Genomic DNA, 22,120 nt, shown 5'->3' with positions numbered 1-22,120 from the left:
TGTATTGAGTGGGTAAACAGATTCAATTAGTTGCACCCAGTGAATAATTCCAATTTGAAATGACCTTGATTCTCTGTTCAACAACAAGACATGAAAACGAGCTTCTCTTGTGCAGCACTTACCAAAACATGTATCCTTCGCTAAAAGTGTAAATCTGTTAGCCATAAAAGCTTTGTGGTTTCATACACAACCACACACGTAGGCAAACATATACATATGTCAACACCTCTGGAGAGAGAGTGCAGCATTAAATTGCATGTCTCACTACCCTGCAATTGCTCTGGGCCATTCTTACCCTCTAAACACAACAAGATAAAAAGGTGACATTTTATTATTATAACGGAGTTCTTACAATGGCTCAATGTATCAATAGTAGTGTTTTTCTCTAGCTGGAATGATTATGGAGAAGTGGTGCAAAGAGAAAGTTTTCAACTGCTGCTCTTTGCATCTGTAATCCCCAGCAAGAGTGAACAGAACAACCAAAGAGCAATTGGTCACAATGACCGAAAGGATCTTACAAGTATCAAATATCAAGACCAAGAATCTCACTCACGCGCTTCAAATGCTCAGATGGATCATTCATGTGCCATGTGGAATCGAGGAGAACAAATCAAGATTTTAGATAACTGCTGAATCCAGCATTCCTCCTTATTTATCTTTTCTAACTTTCAGCCAAATTCCCAGGGCATTTCTATATGCTCTTGTCGCCAAAACTGCTGCGTTAGGTCTGCTTTCGCTCACTGAACTTCTGTGCTTAGATGTGGCTTTCAGCTGACAGAGTTGAGAGCTGAGCTGTTGACATTGTCCCTGCTTCTTCTCTGTCCCGCCCACATTTCCAGCTCCCTCATGCGCCTTTCAATAATCATTTCCCATCTTTGGTATTATATCCCTTTTACAAGAACCATATTTCAGATTAACATAGCATTATTGCAAGTCCTTTTTATTACAAAAATATTTGTAAACGCTGCCTGAATTTAAGCCATTTAACAGTGCCTACAGAAAGTACACACCATAAGCGCGGCAACAATTCTTCTTTTCCATTATCTCCAAACACCGCACCACTCCGCTTGGCCCAGCACCACACCACATGGTCTCATCTGCTTTTCCATTACAACAGCCGCACGGGCGGGATGGGGGTAGAACTCCGCAAGCCTGGGTACTGGCAGCGTATGGAATTCTGCTGCAACATATCACAAGTGGAGAATCTCGACCACTGTTTTTGCGGCAATTCAAAAAATGAACTGCCTTTACAACTCATTCTCTCCCAAAGACATAAATATGTCTTTTCACACTCCACACGTTCAACCCCAGATACCTTTTTTTTCTCAATTTTTCCAAGAATTCTAGAGGTCTCGAATTGGCTGGTACTGAATAAGGTAACATGATGTGGCAAAGGCACAAAGTGCAGCCTCTTAAATGAACAGAGGCTTTCACGTACAGACAAAAAAAAACAACTACCCAGCGGCCGAATGAAAATACAGCATACAGTATATAGTACATACATCTTGCATGTGTGTGTCTGTTGCGAGAGTCCAAGATATCAACAGGAAATGACCCTTTGTAGCCTATAGCCTGCTTTACACCTATACCCACAATGGTGGAGAGCCTTCACAATGCCCAAAGGAAACCTTTTTCCTGGAATGGGATCTCAACACTGGCAAGTGCTCAAAAGCACGCACGCCAACATAAGCGCATGCATTTCATGAGGAAAAACCTAAGACCAGGAAGGCCAATCAGAGGTGAGAGTTAACCTCTTGATTGTACAAAGTATTGCTGTAGGCTTCATGCAGTGAGGGGTCAGCTGCAGGGTGTCAGCTTAGTGATGCAATATCTTACTGTGATAATGAAGATGGCCATGTCCACAACATGTGAAATTTGCAAACATTGCTGGGAGTGCACAGGTCATCGTAAAATCAAACACATCATCACTTTGTCTGCGAAATCAACTGTGTGGAGGAATATCGTCACGCCAGTCAGCAAGACAATCAGTCAGACTCATCAATACAATCATTTCAAGACTCATTCTTTTACAGCCCTGTGCTGTTTCTCTCTCTCTATATAGATAGATTAGATAGATAAATAGAGATTTATAGATAAAACTGTGTGTCCCCAAAAAGTACACACACTTTCAATAATTGTAAAATAGGTGTTTATTATAATGTGTTTAATTTACAACGTGTCAATTTAAAATATCATTTTATTGCTTTGTCACAGATGTCTGTTCTGGTCCAGACACTGCCAACATCACAAAGTTATAAAAATAATTGCCTTGGTAATTTGTGTGCATTTGTGTTCAATAGTTGCTCCCAATTCAGTAACTGTTTCATTGCGTGGACTTTTTCTTTCAAGTATCTATTTCATCTATAGCTGCTTCAAACAACAAAGAGTATGCAGAAAAGGGGTTACGAATGAATGTCTGTGTCTTATGTGTTGTGTTGTATTATTTTGTTATGTTGTTATGACTTCAAGATGGCGCATCGAGAGTGGCTGCCTTTACAGCACCTCCTATACTTTTTGTTCTTCTACTTTCTTCCTTTTATAACTTGGCTGCTGTAAATTTGGAATTTCTCCATTGTGAGACGAAAAGGTTTCCTTATTTTTATTCTTATTCTCTCCATAAAAAGAAGGCGAGTGATGTGAGGTCTGGTGAACGTGGAGGGTATACAATAAAACCCCTCCATCCAATCCACCTGTTTGGCAAGATCTCATGAAGGAAGGATCTAACATTGCAACGGCAGTGTGGGGGTGTCCCATCTTGCTGAAAATATTGGCTGCCATTATTTGGCACAATGTGCAAAGAAAAAAAAATAAACAATTTAGTTAGCAGCTGCTAAAAGGCATATAATTTTTTGAGGGGGCACCCTGGATACATATCTATCTATCCATACATACATACATACATACATACATACATACATATATATGGTTAGCGGTGATCTTAGTCTCAAATCGTTAGCTTTTGGCAAATATTGGACTCGTATGCTAGATACCACTGCACATTTGGGAGCACTACATCACTGGAGCCTACTGGCAGAACGACACCACGTCTGCAATTGTCGTACTGTCAAACATAAATAGCAAATACCTATGAACTCTGCTTTCTTGTTTTCAACCTGTTTGAGAAATATGTAACCCAGTATGTTTGCAAAAAAAAAAAAACGAGACATAGTGGGTTGGCGTTCAGTGATTACCCACCAAACAACCACAACAGAAGCCCTCTCCTTAACAGTTGGCAGCTCTGGAGCAACCCTTTTTCTGAAAATAATAAATTCCGGTCCATTTTGTGTTCATATTGCATTTAACTGAAAGATGTTTGTTGTTGTTTTTTTCTCTTCTTTCTACATACATTCTTGCTGCTGGAGGCTGTAAATTTCCCCAGTGTGGGACGAATAAAGGATTTTATTATTATTATTATTATTATTATTATTATTAATGTAATATTCGGTGGCTCATTAATGCAAAAAACACTTGGCTGGCTGTCATGATTACCAAAAGCATGACAGTGGGAGAGGAAGATTCTTCTCTCCATTGTTGGACAAAGTGCAGCTTTCACCAAAACAAAATTGGCAGTTCCACGCTCATCTGCATGTCCATGTGGTCATGGTGAGACCCAAGAATATGAGCCTTACAGTGGTAATTGTGCAGTGTTCCTTGTGTAATTACTGTGAACATGCGGGACTTTTCAGTAGAACCCTTGGAAATTCTACTGTATGTCAAATTTCATAAGTGACAGACAAATATTTTCAGAGCATACCTGCCACTAAGATCAGCCACATACCAGTATGTGCACAGTGAAATGAGTCATTGCTTCAGACAAACTGTCACGTCACCTGTCGGTCAGGTGTCAAAAGTCTGCTCTGCAAGAGTAAAAATACCCAAAAGGAGGAGTAGCCAAAATCAATGCAGTCATGGTGATTAGTGCAAAACACTGTTGAGGAGAAGAGTGAATACATGAACGCAATCGGAGGATGTTCAAAGATGTTCACCCAAAGTGGCCACCGTCAGGCTCCGAATTTAAAGATGATTGACACAAACAACGATATGCCAGCTTCCAACTTGGCACCGACACAATCTCCTCCAAACAGGCGAATGATCATTTGTTATTGTTGTTTTTTTCCTGATTTGTTTTGGCTTTCTCACAATCACACAGATGTTTTTTTTTAACGCGAAGTTTGGAGTTTATAGTGAAATTCATGCTGATATTGCAATGACCGAGTAACTTTACTCTTTCCTCCTCCAGTACAATTTGCTTCTCACCCGTTCTACATCCAACACAATCTCTTTTTTCGTCAATGGATGCTACAGCTTCTTGTTGACTTTGAAACTTAGCTTGTAGCCGACTCAAACTGCTTCAAACAACAAAGCGTGTGACGGAAAAGTGGTTAGGACTGCACGACTGTCCGTGTTTTATGTTATGTGTTGTGTTTATTATTTTACTTTATCTTGTTAAGCGCTTTGTTACAGCTGCCGCTGTTGTGAAAGCGCTATATAAATCAGCATGTATTGTATTGTATTGTAACACAAACACCTGGTTTTATGCAGAATGAACTCAGAGTAAACAGGCATTCATGCTAGTTATTTGTGCTGGCCAGCTCATACTGGATTGCATTTTCGGTGTTGCTAAAGTGTTGATTGTCTGTGTTTTTGTCCTTAAAGGTCAGAGACCAAATATTGAGAAGTTTTTCTTGAGATATCTTTAACCCTTTTACAATGCATGACTGTCATTAAACAGTGATTAGATTGTTGATGCACAGCAGTTTAATCACAAGATACAATTCGGAATATGCCATCTGCAGTTTGAATCTCGCGCCCTCTCGTCTTTGGGTATTTTCAGAGCCGTGACATAACGGAAGCCTTTTGGACACAAACTGTTCGGAATTATGTAATTTCTTGCCACTTATTTCCCTTTTCTTTTAAGTCTAAATATTTTTTTCGTCTTTGTGTTTTTCTCTTTGCATGTTCAAATACAATACACAAAATTTCATTGTGTAGTCTACTTGCTTTAAAAAGAGAAACAGCAAACAGAGGTTTTAGATACCAAATGAGGAAGTTCTTCAAATACCATACCAGGTGAGCACATTTTTTTTAATGGGAGGACTACTGGAGACTAACAAATGAAGAAAAAAAATGAACTGCTGGTAAAACCTAAATGAGTGGGTCTTGTTCTTTTTCCAGATGCTAACATTTGAAAATATGGTTTTCATATTCCACATGCTCTTGTAAGTGGCAACAAGGGAACAGCTATCTGCAGAGTGCAGGCTCAGCTGTGCAGCCATGACTACATTTCAGTGCTGACATTTATCCCTTTAGTCAAAAAATCCCAGCACAAACCACTTGGGGGGGTGGGGAGCTTGGTGACTGTTAAGTGAACCCCAAAATATTTTGAATTCTCCATCTTAGGCTAACCAGGTGTAAATTGTTTCTTTACAATGCTGTGAATCAAAACAGTTTTACCTCTCTCTGAAGTATCGCATTTGTCCATGTATGGTGAAGTATGTCTGAGGAGTGAAGTTATAAAAAGCTTAGAATAAAGGAATACAGTTGGTTACTAGAACATCTGGGAAGCATCTGCCTGGCTAAAGTGGGCCCCCTGTGAACAGGTGCAAGGCTGCGCTCATGGTCCTGTGACCTTTTTCTTGACCTTTGAGTCTGAGATGAACTCTGAACCCAATGTTACCAATGAACACAGACAGACCAAGCTATCTGAAGAGGCAACGTTGTATGGCCAGAGACTACGGAAGCAAGTGATAGAAGCATATTTGCCAAATTTGAAGGCACAAATGTATAAGAAACATTTGATAATTATCTCTTTACATAAGTGCAGTTATTTACTTGGATTCATTTTGCTCACCGTTGCGCTATTGTTACTGCATCAGCTCACTAAATCTGCTATGGGCCAAACAACATGTATACAAATCAGGTAAAGAGGAGAGTTGCGGAAACTAGTCTTTAACCAACAGTATCTAGCCATCTAGAAGCCATGGTCTAATCAAGAGTAGTACTGGATAATAGACACAATTGCCATTTTGGCTTTCTTTGTAGAAATCAACGATGAAAAACACTTTGTTCACCACTTCAAAATCAGAACACACTGCTTACACAGCTTCAACTAGTATCTGTACACCAAAGAGAAAACAGCTAAACATGACAAGCCCAGAAATTACAGCAACGAAGAGGCCAAAACACAAGACAACATTTGACCCATCAAAATTAGTCAGGCCTACATGCCTTTTGTTCCAACACCAACCACATGGAGAGTTTCTTTCGATGCCTTATATATGGCGAGAGGAGCTAGGCATCTCATCTGATTTACTAGCTACCAAATTTAAGGAGCCCTCTGGCGCATCCTGTTCATCAGCATCTTCATTATCATTGCAAAAGACAATCATGTGTCTACTGTTGTCCACGGCTTGCCTTATGAGATGGGATGCAAAGTCCCGCAACTTGATCCAGACAGCTGTTTTGATTTGCAAAGTGTGTAGACATTCTACAGGTATAAGTGAGTAACAGTTCAATCTTAACACATCACACTATTTTGTGTCCGAGTTATAATGAAAAAAAAAATAAAAAATCAAGCATGGAGAACACACGGACGTTCGACACAATTCTGCCGCATAAAGTGCATTAATATGTTGGATAAACTGAATTTGGACATGCTTGTTATACGAAAGGCCAACAGCGAGAAAATTTTAGATGAAGTGGAGGGGTGGAGTGTGAGAGCTCAAATGTTAAAAAAAACATGAAAATAAATCCCAATACTGTAGTGTTTTTGCACAAAATTGCAGTAACAAATAAATAAGACTATAAGATACTTTAACCTGCAGGATGCATCCCCTGTCGAACGGTAGAACCCAGGGTGTTCTCTCAACCATGCATCCATCCATTTTCTAAAACGCTTATCCCATTGGACCGATTTTAAATCCATCTGCTTGTCATCAAGCTGCCATGCAGCACTAAACTAACCCGAGTTGTCTGGTTAAGAAATGGCTCAACTCCCCTCATCTGCCGCTCTGAGAGGCCAGCAAGGAAGTAACAAAGACAAAGGCGTTGATAAAATGTCTAACCGGACTTCACTGACTGCTTATGAGTTGAATCTAATGCTCGATAGGCGGCAATTCCAAGTTCGCTTACTCTAAGTGCTCTCAAAGAAGCTGATTTTCACATGACACATTCACTCTTCTCTCTCTTAAAAGACATACAGTAAATATTTGAGCATATGCTATTGTCAGGGGCAGCGATGGAGCAGCATGAAGGGCCCCCATTGTGCACAAAATCAGGGTGTTGATTAAAATCAGCTGAGACCAGCGCAGCTTCCTGGGGTGTCAGACACACGCCCCAGAGCCACGCGCCCCTGAAATCCATCTGTCTTCTTCTAGAACACAATGGAGCTGTGCAGTTGGCCCTTTTATGTGCCAAGAACTGCATGGAAAACTGTAAGGTATGCAAGCAGTGATTAATCATTCAGGCTTCATATATCAAAAAAACATCAGTCAGATTGTTTTTAATTTGTTTTTTAAACAGGGTACTTTGTCAGAGAAATTTGATTTCCCATTCAAAATCCATTTCAGCCATGGAGCTCGTCCCAACATAAATTCACGTGCCAAATACATGCTATTGAAATGAAATTTGCAGGTTGGGCCCGCAATTGGTCTCCCGTTGCATGGTGGAACAAAAATGGAGGTCTAACAAACCACCAGCCACCACCCCACATCTTGTTTTTTTTCCCTCCGCCTTTGTATGTCTGACACTGTTTCCCGTACAACTTACAAGACAGCAGGGTTGAAAGAACAGTTATGATAATCATCATAAACGGCAACACGGCAGCACTTTGTGATGTAGACTTGTAGAGACGTTCATCCCATTGTCATGATCAATCATTACGTCAAGGATGACAGGAAAGAGGCTTAAGTCAGTGTCAGGATATTGAACTTGTTCAGATGTCTCATCGAGTCTTCCTTGTGATACATAACGATCACTTGTTTGGTTTATTAATGACACAAGTCATGATGGCGTTTGACTACTGCTTTAGTAGCATTTATAGCAACTGACGGTAACGATGGCAAGTCGCACCTTGCCTCTTGGGTTATACCATTTTAACTAGACCGGGGGGGAAACTCCCCAAACATCACTCTCACAAAAGATGCTTATTAGTGTTAAAGCAAATAGCTTGTCTTTTAATTGCCTTAAATACACACGTAACTCACTCCAATCAAGTGGAATATCTTAAATTAAATTCTCAATGACTAACCCTTGAATAGAATGCAAGTACATGTACTACTTTGATAGCCCTCACTCTTAATACCATCGGACATTAAATAGTTCCGTGAAAGTCCATTCAATCTCCCTTAGTTGGGATTTAAGAATAATACGCAATATAGCTAGGTCACTCTGGCATTGGTTATTGCAGTGGATCTCCAGGTGCGTGTTTTATCAGTTGATAAAGCTGCATTCGTGGCTGCAATGGGGCCTGTCTTAATATGGCTGAGCCACCCCCTTTTGTTTGCATGAATTCAAATACACGTGGTCAAGGGCACATATCCCTTCTGGTCACATCCCTGCCACTGCACCAACCCTCATCCGTTTTGGCTTTCTCCAACAATCCAAATATCTTTCAGTCTGCTCATGCAACGTGGCACCGCTAATCCATGCAGCTGTCACACAATGTGAAGTTATTTGGCCGGGACAGGCTTTAAAAAACATTCAGCCATCTTTATGGCTCACAGCTTGAAGGGAACCATTTAGATTGTATGGAAGGGACAAATTTGCGCATGTGTTGGAAAAGACGAAGATAGAACAAAAGCGACCCAAATAAATCCACCTCTTGGAGCTTTGATGCTTGCACTGAGTCAGATGGTTTGCCAGACATGAGTTTGGCCCACGGGTTAGTCATCCCTTTATCATTCCATTGTTAGCAGAATGGACCTTTCAGCACACATGCAGGGCTTCTTGTTTTAGTTAGAGAGACAATAGGAAAATTCTAGATTACATCGAACAAAATTAGAAAATGCAACACGATGTGACTACCAGTATCACATTAGCAGACCGGTGTTATTATCCATAAAGACAAATGAAAATTTGTTTCGTCAGTGAGGGTGCTTGATCTAAAATGGGGCTGTTAACACACTTCAGGAACGGAGATCAAGAAACTGAACAAAAATACAGCCCGTGTTCTCTCTGGTTGCAAAGGCAAGACATGGTTGGGTCATTTCTTAGTGCGCCACTTAATATAGGTGTTTGTTTACCCACACACTTCCTGAATGGCAATAGCAAATAGTACCCTCATTTATATGAGCAGGGAGAAAAAAATAAGAACAAAACTCTAGACTCCATGATGCAAAGAGGGTGACATTTTTTTTTAGAAATCCAACAGGATTCTCATGGGATGAGAGTTACCATAGCTTAACGTTTCATCGATGAATTCGGATGGTACAGGAGCAAACGGGAGCGGGATTATTCAGTAGGAGGGAAAAAAAGGAGACGTGCAGCTATTATTAATATATCTGACCTGCAAAATGGGAGCAGTACGGAATATGAGTCACTCTGAATGGGAGTAGGATTCGAGTCGGAGTTGTCCTCACTGGTAGTGCGTTGGAACAGGATTGATATTTTTCTTCATTCTTTTTCACTACGGTCCGGTACCGGTCATGTTAGCTCAGTTCCAACAAGCAGTGAAAGGAAACAACTGTTAGAGGTTTCATTGCGCACAAAGTTATGGTTTGGAAAATGGCCTTATGGTGGTGCGGGATGAGAGAGAACACCAATAAATGCTTAAACTGGTAAATGGTGTGTTATAATGCTGTACAAATAAACACCTTGCCTTTCAACAGTCCGTTTGAAGTGAGCCTGTGAGAGCTCAATCTGCCTCTCCAAAGGGATAAAAGCAAAAGAACCTATTTTAGTAAAGCTCTCTAGAGACAGGCTTCTATTCATAAGGCCTCTGAATGCTTTTGCTGTTTCCAACCACACGGTCCTTCACTTGGTCAAAAGGAGTTCTTGGGAGGAAAAAAATGTTGCAATGATGAAGGATCCATGGCTCAGGTCCAGCATTCAAGATCCATATTCATCAGTTTTGTTACTCGATAGCCAAAAGAGAGACCCGTTTGTCATCATGTTTGAGATCCCCACCTGCATTCACTCATCCATCTCATTGCTCAAACACAATGAAATGACAGTTTACGCGAAAGACATATTAGGTCTTGGGTGTGAGCCAATTTCCCCATTGTGGGACGAATAAAGGATATCTTATCTTAAAGGTGCCTGGCTGTAATTTTTACCCTTCTTTCGGGCTTTAAACTGCACCACGTGGTTGTTGATCAGCCTACATGCATTATTTTACAGGAAGTGAAAAGTGTACCAATTCTATGCAAAGAACTTAAGAATCCACTGACTGCAAGACAGGACGGTAAGTTTATTGAGGCATTAGAAGCAGTATAGATGGCACAAAAATCAAATCTCATTTCCTCACCTCACATCCATTTTGCCTTCAGATTCAATATCTAGCTTTGGAGGAAAGACTTGCTCTGCACGAATTAGACAAAAAACAGCAGTGTAGCACATTCCCCAACAGTGTGTTACAGTAACACCCATTAGTCAATCTGAAGTAATTGTTTGTTTGTTTCAAGACCTTTTATCACATTATGGAGACAGCGAAGTAATCTACTTCTGAAAAGATAAATAGCATTTTTGAATCTCCACGGTGGAACAGTTGGCCTCAAAAGAGGAATTCTGCCACTTTTGCTACCACTAGGGGTTGCTAGGAGAAGGGTCCCAGAGTAGTGATGGGGCTCAGTCTCTGTGAGCCAAAGGGGCCTCCAGGGAAAAGACGGTCCAGAGAGCAGGGAACTCTCATGAATGTCGGGAAATTTTCCCACAATCAAACACACAAACAGATTCACGCAGGGCAGCAAAAGGGACCAAGGAGACAGAAAGGAAGGGAGTGTGGAATGAGGAAGGCCCGACAGTTAAAATAACAAGGGCCAAACAAGTTCATACTCAGTCATAGCATGAACAACACCGCCTTGTTAATGAACTGTGTAAAAATGACTATTTATTATAGACATATATTAGGTGGCTCAGTAAAAAAACTAGTTGGATACAAACATTAAAAACTAATTTAAAAAACAGCATAGGATCACAACCACAATGTTTATGGGTAAAATAAATTAATCAATAAATTACTTTTTGTCTCCTCAGTGACTAAGGATATCCGTTAACCGATGGAAAAGTTCAGGAGATGAGCCAAGTCATTGGGCGGCATCTGAAGGGACTTGAGATTTGTCCAGCTGCGAACAAAAGTAAAGATGACAACTGTTTGGTGGAGAGATACAGTTTGCTTTCCAACTACTGTTGAGGTGCCCTTGAACAAAGGATTAACTACCTCACTCGCCGCAACTTAATAGGTGCAGCACTGTTCTCCATGCCTGCATGGGCTTGATCTGGTTCCGTTTGTAGTATACAAGACAAATATAAAGCACAGTGGATTAGAATAACTGCTTCATGGATTATGATGAATTTCATAAAATAAAATAAAAACATAACATTACAGGCTCAGAACAGGCGAGAGATTTGCTACTTACTACTCATTCTCCATGAATGAACAAGGAATTGGACACAACATTTGGAAAGTTATCATCAATGAGTCATGAAATGAGAATACTACACCTTGAGGATATATGGAGTTCAAGTCAAAAGAGGGAAGGAAAGAATCTGATGTCAATTATGAAGGACAGTGAAGGAGGACGAGAACTGTACAATCTCAAATTACGTCAAGAGGTCAAGCAATGTAACACAGCCATTTCATTTGCCATTGGACTGCAATTTTGCTGCATTCACTTAGGATTCAAATTTCAAATCACAGCCAAACTTGTTGCAGACAGTCATGCAATCTAGTCAAAGAACCCGGCACAACTGCACAAGAAGTCAGCTGCGTTGATGTTTATGCCTTGGGACTATGAGGTGAAGGAAGGCGAATACAAGATCACGCTTTTTTTCTCCATGTTGACTACTGCCCTTCTGAAGAGATTACATCTTGAGAAAAAAAATATGCATGCCTTGTTTCCAGTGGGACAGCGAAAGTCTTCAAACTTCCTTTTATAGAAGTAACCCCCCCGCCCCCAACCCCTTATGTTGGACATTATAAATAAGAAGCAGGAATGCAGAAAGACAAGAAATAAACATCCAAGCCGCTCTGTTATCTACACCCAGCTGTGCAGTTTGGAAGACAATCTTTCAAGCTGATGTCATACAGGCCCACAGTGATAGCATTGAAATAGGGTTGCTATAATTTGACACGGAGCAAAGTCACTCATTGTGGACTTGAGTTCTAGGTCACATAAAAGTAAGTAAAATAGTTATCTGGCGCCAAATGCAATTCATGCCAAATGCACGCTCTCGAAAGAATCAGGAGCCCAATAGTTAACTTTCCAAGTGAAAACATAGGAATGAGCTTCAGTGTTCAACAAAGATCCACTTTGAAGGGGGGAACAGAGTTGTAATTTGATGGTGAAAATGAAGGTCCGTCAAACCAACTTGTAAATACGGACAAGCATCAAAGAGGAACATTTAAGAGCATAGAAGGAGTCTTAAAATATTATTGGTTTGGGTTCATCCGAAGATAAAATAGATTCCTGATGTGGAAAGTAGTGAGGAGTACATGTCCGATGCCAGGTCCAACTTTAAAAGCTCAGTTCAGTGGCACACTGAATTCGAGATGTGTAGGTGAAGAGGAACCTGTTGGCAAGAGAACACTGTGGAGTTGACGTTATGGAGTTTTGATAAACTATTCCATATGTGCTCCAGATCCCAAGTGAAAGAGCTGCTTTGTGCTCAGCAAAGTATCAAGCGCACATGTCCCAATTGGAGCCCCCACAATCACCTCCACCACCCAATCCGACCGTCCCTTTGCTTCTACCGACAGAACCGCTGTTGCGCTTTCTCTGTAACTCGGGGTATTATTAGCTCAGTACAGAGGCGCAGGAGGTCTAAGAATGGATGATCTGGTCTCACACTTCATCCTGCAGCCGATTGATGTACTTTTGACTGCATGGAGACATGGGACCTGGACAACACATGTAAGCTGTGAGGTGGAGGTGAAAATGTGCAAGTTTAAGTGAAGCAAGGCTGTGAAAAAGGAAGAAAGCATATGAAGAGTGTAGTCACGTCAAAAGACATACAGTACAGCATGATGCAATTTTGACTGGATGAAGGGCAGTAGTTTTCTTTCCTTGCAATGGATTTTCTATTTCATTCAGAGAAGACATCAATTTGTGTGTATGTGTTTAACTTAATTTTCATTACGGTTTTCTGCTTGGGGACATGGTTCTGTCCGTCCCTGGTTTGTCATACAAGCAGCTTAAGGGCTGTTCACACGGCAAGATTTGGTCCGGTGCTGCGCCCGGGGCTGCCCCTTAGTGTGGCCATGGCTGGCATATGCCTATTTTTATTGTTCTTTGGGGCACAAAAAACTCCATTAACTCTTCCTGGCAACAAGCAGCCATGTAAATGTGTAATGAGACCGGGAAAATTAATCTAACCTTGCAGAGTCTCCCCATCTAACATTTTGGTTTTATACTGAATCACACTGCATTAATTAATTTACTTTATAACTTTAGTTATAGAGCAGTTTGAAACAACACCTCTGCATCAAAAAGTGCATGGAGCAAAAATCTGTCAACCAACCTCATCAATGAGGAAGATTGTTCTCTTAAACGATATCAGAAGGAAAGTACTGTCATGTGTTCCTAGTGACTGGTTCCCTGTCAATTTATGCCATCCAAAAACAGCAATAATATGCAATTCACAACAACCAGGCCCCCCCAGTGAAATATCATCAAGGACAAATACATCTCCCAAAGCATTGAGAGCAATCTGTACCAGTATCAGAGTCAGCCTTATAGGCCAATTACAGTATGTAAAAACATACAAGGGACTCCATTCCAGTATCACAGCAATAGGCAATCATAAGAAAAAGAAAATTGTGGATGCCACTTAACACATCTTCTGTATCCTGCCTGTCAGAAAGCTAATCCGCTGTCAAATAGCAGGAGAGACACTAAGAAAGAGAAGCTCGGAGGAGTTCAGGGATGATGACGTTGAACGTGGCTCTGAAGTCCACAAACGAGATTTATTTAACGAGAGAGGATATCAATCCTGAATGCAAAATGCAAGTTCTACTGCAGCTACAAAATCCCATGACGTCAGAACATAGGCCTGGTGACGTCAAGAATGTGTATCGCAGGGTGGCAACATGCGAGTCAAATCACCGAGTTCATGCGGTGAGATATTCATCCATCCATCAGTCTGTTTCCAAAAACACAGCAGAGGCCTTGATGTGCAAAAGCCTTGCTAACAATGAAATGTCATGAATGACCAAGAGCATGTTGCAAGGTCTCTGGTCTATGATACAATAGCCATGATTGATGGGATTTTAATTGACCTCACAGTCTGGAAATCGTTTGAACACATCTGGAAGAAGAGGGGTAACCAAAATAAATCAGTATAAGACTGTTACGCAAGAAACAGTCTTATACTGATTTATTTACTGATTTAAGTGTTGGAATAAGTCTCTATATATTGTCGAACGAAGGATCATCATTTCAATTCAACAATAGACTGGGACATATGACGAATGTGAAAATCCAACTTCATAGCTGGTTAAACCACATTCTCGTTTGATGCCAAGAGGTCATTGCTCTATCAGACATTCCAGCAATGCAGTGCTTCCTCTCGAACTGAGGTGTGTCTGAGCAGAGAACATCTTTTTCACTGTCTAAAAGCAATAGACCAGAACATGTTCCAGCCTTCCATCAACAAAACTGGCACATTGATCAATCCTGGTCAAACCAGATGAAATAGACTTGAATTAAATGTATTTGATAAAATCCATTCATCCTTCCATCCATTTTCTAATCCGCTTATCCTCACACAGGGCGCGGAGCGTGCCGCAGCCTATCCCTGCTGTCTCCAGGCAGTAGATGGAGTACACCCTAAACTGGTTGCCAGACAATCGCAGGGCACACAGAGATGAACAACCATTCACACGCACACTCAGACCTAGGGACAATTTCAAGTGTTCCATTAACCTGCTACGCATGTTTTTGGAATGTGGGAGGAAATCAGAGTACCCGGAGAAAACCCACGCAGGCACGGGGAGAACATGCAAACGCTACACAGGAAAGCCAGAGCCAGAATCGAACGGTGCACCACCCGGCCACCCAAATTTATATCTATACACATACACAAACACTTATTGTCGGACAGCTTGGGGAGAATGAACCGGTTATGTTAGGTTATGTTACGGTAAGGCATAACTGATGTACTCGTATTCAGATATTTGGAATTGCAAATGCACGTTATGGGAATGTATTTCATGGAGCCAGAATTACGGTTGCTTCATGCGACAAAAATAACATTCAGGACAGTCCAGTTCTCTATTTTTTGTGAGTACACAAAGTTAAAGTCAGTGTATTCGGGGTTAGGTTGGGACAGGAGATCATAAACACCATCTATGACTAAAGACTGGTAAGAGAGGGGTTCAGAGGGCATTTATGGGGGGTGGGTGGATTGGTTGCGCGGTGATCACTTTTAATAGACAACATGTGCTGTCTGGAATAAGATTATGCCTTAACAGCTAATTACTCCCAGACTTCTCCCTTAAGCCCTGTGCCAGAAATTGCAGTAAGCATGCAAGCAGCCTTCATTGCCACCACATAGATGAAGAGCTGACTGAACCAGGGAAAAGGTCATTGGCACGTACTGTGACTAATGATGGAAGGTAATAACATGGGGATTCTTGATTATTCGAATCTGGAAGAGACAAGTCGAATTTTTGCCTAAATTGCCACATTGTCTATTGTCTCAGATACAATCAGCAACTCATCATGTCAATCAAGTATTTTTTCATGGCAAACCTAAACTGTGTGTTCACATATGAAACCAATTTGCCTTTCCTGCACAATGAGTGGGTTCCACCTTTAAGGCTTGATGAGTGGTCCAGATTTCAAGCTCGACATTCTGGCCCCAGCTCACATAATAAAATTTCATTTTGGTTGGCTTCTACATGATACAGTATTGTGTAGGATGGGGCCGAACACAATGCTGTTCACTGGTTGACAAAGAACTACCAATTCCAAGATAACAATGGAACATAACCGGGATAATGATCATGGTAAGAGAAGAAGACATAAATGCATTGGATTACAACAGAGAAATGCACGCTTGTGTTCACAAGTTCAATGAGGCCTCGCTTTTATGTCATGTAATCTTCATAGCTGATGTAGTCACAACCATCACGCCTACACACGACGACCCGTGCAGGAAAAACAAGCATGGTCAAGATTGACCAATCCAAACAGAGCGGTAGAAAATTTAATTAAACTAGACTGTTCAGGGGCAACCTTTTATATACTACCGTATTTTCCACACTAAAAGGCGCACTTTCAATGAATGGTCTATTTTGTATTTTTTTCATACATTATAAGACGCAATCTACCATGCCTCCACTAGATGGGGCGACGCTCATGAAAAGTGAAACAGAACGATCAGATGTCAGTAAAACTTATTCAATAAAGCAGCGACACAGTTCACTTAACCAACAGCAAGTTATAACATTGACTTGTTAACGTTCAACTCTCTTGCCGCTGCTCTATTTTCGTGTTCAACTGCGTAACCCGATCGCCTTAAGTTTGAACTCTGCGATGTCAGCATGTCTCGAGCAAGGAGCCATTTTGGGGTCGAAATATTACCGTAATGATCAGACGCATGGCACATCGGATTTTAAGGTGCTGCGAGCTTTTAAGAAAATGGTAGGCTTTATGGTGCGCCTTTTAGTGCGGAAAATACGATACACTTCTATTTTGTCACCTTTCCTGTACAGACTGACTGGGTGATGAAGAATCATTACCATTTCTGTATGCCATCAGGCATGCAATTGTCAGAAAAAAACATGATGTTTGCTTAACATTGATTATCAACTTTTTGTAATACACAGCCATATGTTAAGAGAAAACATATATTGCAATACTTTATTTGTTCCTTTAAAAAGCATTAACCGATTACACTGTGCCGCGCTGGCTTGATCCCACTTGTTGAGCAAAACGATGCTGAAGTGAAGTACAGCAATTTGCGTAAAAATGGCTGAATAATGAGCCTGCCCCACTCATCCCTGCCCAGTGGCCGAATAGCGTCTACCAGGCCCCCCATGTCGTCTGAGCATGGCTTCAAAATCCTCTTTCCAACCCAGTAATGTGCACACAACACAATTCTCTATATCATTTTCAGTCAGCAAGGCAAGGGTACAGCCAGAAGCAGCCTACGTCAGCCAAAGGGCCTTGTTACTCTTGGACCAGACCTATTTTTCTTTCCTCCATCCCTTCGGAAACGCACAGGTAGCTGGACGAGGATTCGCGCGTGCTAATCAAAACATTGGACCTAAAAATACTCCTGCCAAACTGCTGCAACAGCTGCTCCAGATGAATTGAAAGGCAACCTGTTTCATATGTATGATTTTAGAGTTTTGAAGATTCAAATGCTTCACGTGGCTAACACGTACACATTAACAGATTTGGTTACAAAACCTTGATACAGCATTCCTTTTCTGCACATTATAAAACAAAATGCCCTCCCACAGACGTGGGCCATTTATTCCAAAGGAGGTTTGTCAGCGGTCACACTCAAAGATTTACCATTTTCTGTTTCCTTTAATGTTGTAGTGTTTTAAAAATAAGTACCCGGTACTATCAAAGTCCAGAGAACCTCAATTCTACATTTAAAAAGAACATAAATCACAAGCACTCAAATACGGGTACGTGCAATCATGATTTAAAAGGGGTAATCCCTTTTAAGGGATGGCCCCCTTTTTGCTCAAGAACTACAGCGATTCGCTCAGAGAACAATTGCAACATGGAGCCCCTACTGTAAATGTGCCAATCATTTTTATATTTTGACAGGTTGGAGTAGACATGAGTATGAATATGCATATTAAGGTGTGCATTTCAAAGCGATTAAGCACATTTTTCAGACATTAGTGAAACTAAACCTTTCATGGACTCCACCCAGCCATTATCCCCACAGAGCTAACAGGCTAACCTGTTGCATCGACTGCCATTGTCCAGGTAGCAATTAGCATTTGGCCGCTGAAACAAGGTGAGCATACAAAATTATCTTCTTACTGGTCTAAGATAACCGCTAACTTTAGCCGTCTCTGTAGCCGAACATTAATTGCTGCCCTGACAGCGGCAGTGTGATGAATGTACCGGGTTGTCATAAAAAATGCATTGAATCAATTTTTCCTAGTCCTGACATTATTTTTACATACAGACCTACATACATACAAGTGTCCCTTTAAAACCAGAAAATTGTTCTTGCATAAACTGAACCTTTGAACAAAAACCTTCCTTTAATATGGGTTGTTCTCATTGTGCTGTATATCCAACAATGGCAGAAGTGTCCCAATAAATCTATCAATGTCCACTAATCCAATCCTGTGGTGGTTAGTGGCCTGCCTTTTAATAAGCAATAACAAAACATGAATAAAAGGTACCGGTAAGTTCTGTGTCATGATCTGTTCAAGCCAAACAAAACATGAGAGGATCTTACATGACACTCACAAGCAACATAGTCTAGACCCATTAGCTACAATGTGGCAGGTGCTAACTGCAAAGCTGTGTGGGTGAGGAGGAGGAGGGGACAACTTTGCACTTGACATGGGGCACTGCTGGTAAAGCCTGATCAGCTGAGCCACAGCACACATTGCCGCATCGCTGCCAGATGTTCGGGGGGATTAAATGGCTCGATACCTCGCCATCCTCTTTGATTTACAGATTGAGTTTTAAGAGCTATGGAGGCCTGCAAGTAGGTAAACAACCAGTGTAGATTCAGTGACATGAATGCAGCATGTTATTTGGTTTGGTTTGGTTTGTTTATTGAACATAAAACATATACAGTAATAATTTGACAGAAAATAATATTTTTGAGAAACAAGGAAAGAAATTAGTCTAGGGATGTTCACACGGAACACATTTACATCGGTGCTGCACCGATGTATTTTGTTGCGATATATCTTACATCGGTGTAAATTTTGTGGAGCGTTCACACGTATAAAGCTGCTTACTAAAGAGAAGCGTGTTAACCCCGGTGCAGCCCCACTTGCGTTCACATGGCAGTTTCAGCGGCCATGCGATACGAAATAAAACATGCACAAGCGTAAAGTGTACTTTCTTTTGCCCGTCTTGTTTGTGACATATCGAAAAATCAGGGTTCATACTTCTCCAGACAAATCAACACCGTGGTCTATCAGACACTGTAAAAGGAGTCTACCCCTGTCGCGTTTACACAACCCATTTTATATCGGTGCTACCCCGCAAACGAGCATTTAAATAAAATTTTTAAACCACCTCCTGAGCAGGGTTAAATTTGCTCCAGTTTAAGCTGTTTTCATTGGACTTTAGGTGACATACGGAGTACACCCCTGGCTGGCCACATACTGTATAACAAACAACCATTCACATTCACACCAATATCGGATGCCTTGACATAGCCTGAGAAGCATGTTTTTGGAATGTGGGAGGAAGCCGGAGTCTTCTCCTTCTCCTTTCAGCTTGTCCCTTTTCAGGGGTTGCCACAGCGAGTCATTAATTTCCATCTTTTCTTGTTCTCTGCATCCTCTACTCTGTCTCCAACTACCTGCATGCCTTTTTTCCATCACATCCATGAATCTCCTCTTTGGCCTTCCTCTCTGTCTCTCCTGTGGGAGGAAGCCGGAGTACCCAGAGAAAACCCACGCAAACATGCGGAGAACATGCAAATTCCATACAGCAAGGAATGGAAACGGAGAGCGAGCTCTGATCTATTGCCCATAATTTTACCTCACAGGGCAGGCAACCCAGGCAATTGCCTCAGACCATTATTGGCCCATATTCATGAAAAACCACTGCTTTAGACAATGTGTCACTGTTGGGAATCCCCCACATAAGGCTTCAGACAAACTGTTGCTGGCTGGTAGCAAGAAGGCCCCAAGAAAGGTGGCTACTAATCACTATCGACAACACAACTTAAACCAAACCGTGAAAGAACACAGCAGGATTTGTAAATTTCATTAATGGCCTGACTTTCCACATTGGAGATTAATAAATTGTCTGTCTGTCCAACTATCTAGCTATGTATCTATTCAGCATCCTTACTGGACTACAACCACACAGTACAACAAAGTGAAACGAATTTATCTCTCAGTGCATGCAAAAGAAATTAAAGCAGATGAAAGCAAAAAATGTGATGGTGATACAGAGTCGGAATGTGTGTCTAGCTTATGTTCATTTAAAAACAACACTGATGATGATAACCTAATTGAAATACAAGTATAATTGTGTGTGTGTGTGTGTGCATGATTAGGAATGTTGCACTTTCACCTGTTGACCGGTGACCTCATTTCCTCTGTCATCTTAAAAAAATGAAAAAAATGTCGCTAATTTGTGTGTGTATATGACCTTTCAACAAAAATACCATGAAGTATGAAAAATAATAAGATGAATCACTGAAGTTGCATCTACAAATGGCTGTATGTGAAATTCAGTCAAATGCTGGTGTTTATGGCACACACATTTCTTTTACTTGCATGACCAAATTAAAGCAAGCTATCTAAACAATAGACTGCTTATATATATAATAAGAGGATTTTGAACAGGGATGTCAAGATCTGGAGGGCCGCTGTCCTGCATATTTTCCCAAGTCTCCTTGTTCCAACACAACTGATTCAAATGATCAGATCATCAGCACGCACTGCGGATGCCTGACATTGAACCTGTTCATTTGAATCATGTGTTGCAACGGAGACTGGGAAAACATGCAGGACAGCAGCCCTGCAGGACCGGAGTTTGACACCGCTGATTTAGAAGAATTTACTTTTATTCAAAAATACAACACTGGTAGTATGAAATTATCCATCGAAGACGTGGTCTGATTCCCCTGATCAAACACAACTTTACCCAACCTTCACTCATTGCTGTACATTTCTGACATGTATGATTGTTAATAAGGAGGTAGAGCGCCCTCTATGGGTGACAGGCCGAACAAGCGTCAATTTAGACATTGAGTACATATTCCGCAGACAAATACAAAAAACATTGAGTATCCATGAAAAGGAAGCTCGTTGGCATTTTAACACACATAGGAAAAGACTCAACTGTCTCTTTGACCTATAAAACAAATAAAAACATTCAAGGAACAGCTGTTATTAAATCCTGACGTCAAATGATTGTCTTTTTTTAACGGCCGGTGCTCGGAGCGAGCTATGGTTGGCATCCTTTTTCACAAGCTTCAAAGAGATGTCGCGTAACAGCGTCCATAACGCCCACATTTTCGTTTTTTAACTGCACAAAGGTGGTGTGAGTGGGCTGTGAAAACGTACTAAGACTGTCAAACGAATCTTTACTTGCAACAAAGCCTTCAAACGTGTGCAACCTCCATGCCGACGGCAGCCTCGCCGCTACCTCCCCGGCTGATGAAGGCACAGTCGAGGGGGGTTGACAGCACCCTCACAAGCCGTCCACCTCGCACTCGTAAAATGAAACAAAATCGGTGCTTACCGTCTCGGTTCTTCACGGAGAAAGCAGGTTCTGATCGGCAGTGATGACGTTGATAATAATCCTTTAATGTTGTCACCGGATAAATGTAGTGTGTGGGACAGTTGCGGCGACGTCCTGCTTAGAATGAGCTGCTCATTCATCTGAATGATAGTGAACTGCAGAGGGACTGTCAGGTCGGTCAAAACAGCGGCAGCACCACGCCTCCCTTCTTAAAGCTACACACTGGCCGTTGTGTTGTGTGCATGTGAGAGACATTTATCCGAAAAAATCCGAAAGGTGCAAGTCGAGAATTGTTGTACATTAAACATTGATTTGTATGTTTTGCATAGGGCCACATTTTAATGGTGTGACAACCAAACCAAACTAAAGGGGGAAAAAAAGCTAATCCCACAGGTGGCCCGGTTTCATGTTGCCAAGCAGTTGGAACTGCAATACAGTGTTCATTTAGTATAGACGCACTTAATGCTTGGGAGTTTTAAGACAATTTATTTTGTAGGTCTTTTTTTTACAGTCCATAGAAACCAGTGCATACTCATATTGTG

The 22,120-nt window shown here is 41.3% G+C and overlaps 1 protein-coding gene across 4 annotated transcripts in view; it reads right to left on the bottom strand.

The window, feature by feature from the left end:
• daam2 (dishevelled associated activator of morphogenesis 2) overlaps positions 1–21,750 on the bottom strand; it is an 84,735-nt gene extending 62,985 nt beyond the window's left edge. Inside the window, exon 1 of one of the 4 annotated variants that reach the window (XM_052085685.1) lies at positions 21,579–21,750. The gene's annotated coding sequence lies outside the window, so the exon portion shown is untranslated. Of the gene's footprint in view, positions 1–553; positions 884–5,454; positions 5,507–21,578 lie in introns of those variants that run through there. The other 3 variants (XM_052085681.1, XM_052085684.1, XM_052085683.1) reach the window with 3 other exon arrangements.
• Positions 21,751–22,120: the final 370 nt, after the last annotated feature.

This window comes from Hippocampus zosterae, chromosome 14 (assembly GCF_025434085.1).
Source record: "Hippocampus zosterae strain Florida chromosome 14, ASM2543408v3, whole genome shotgun sequence".
NCBI lineage: Eukaryota > Metazoa > Chordata > Actinopteri > Syngnathiformes > Syngnathidae > Hippocampus > Hippocampus zosterae.
Note: the sequence above shows the minus strand (reverse complement) of the source record. Positions and strands in the feature narration are given on the sequence as shown.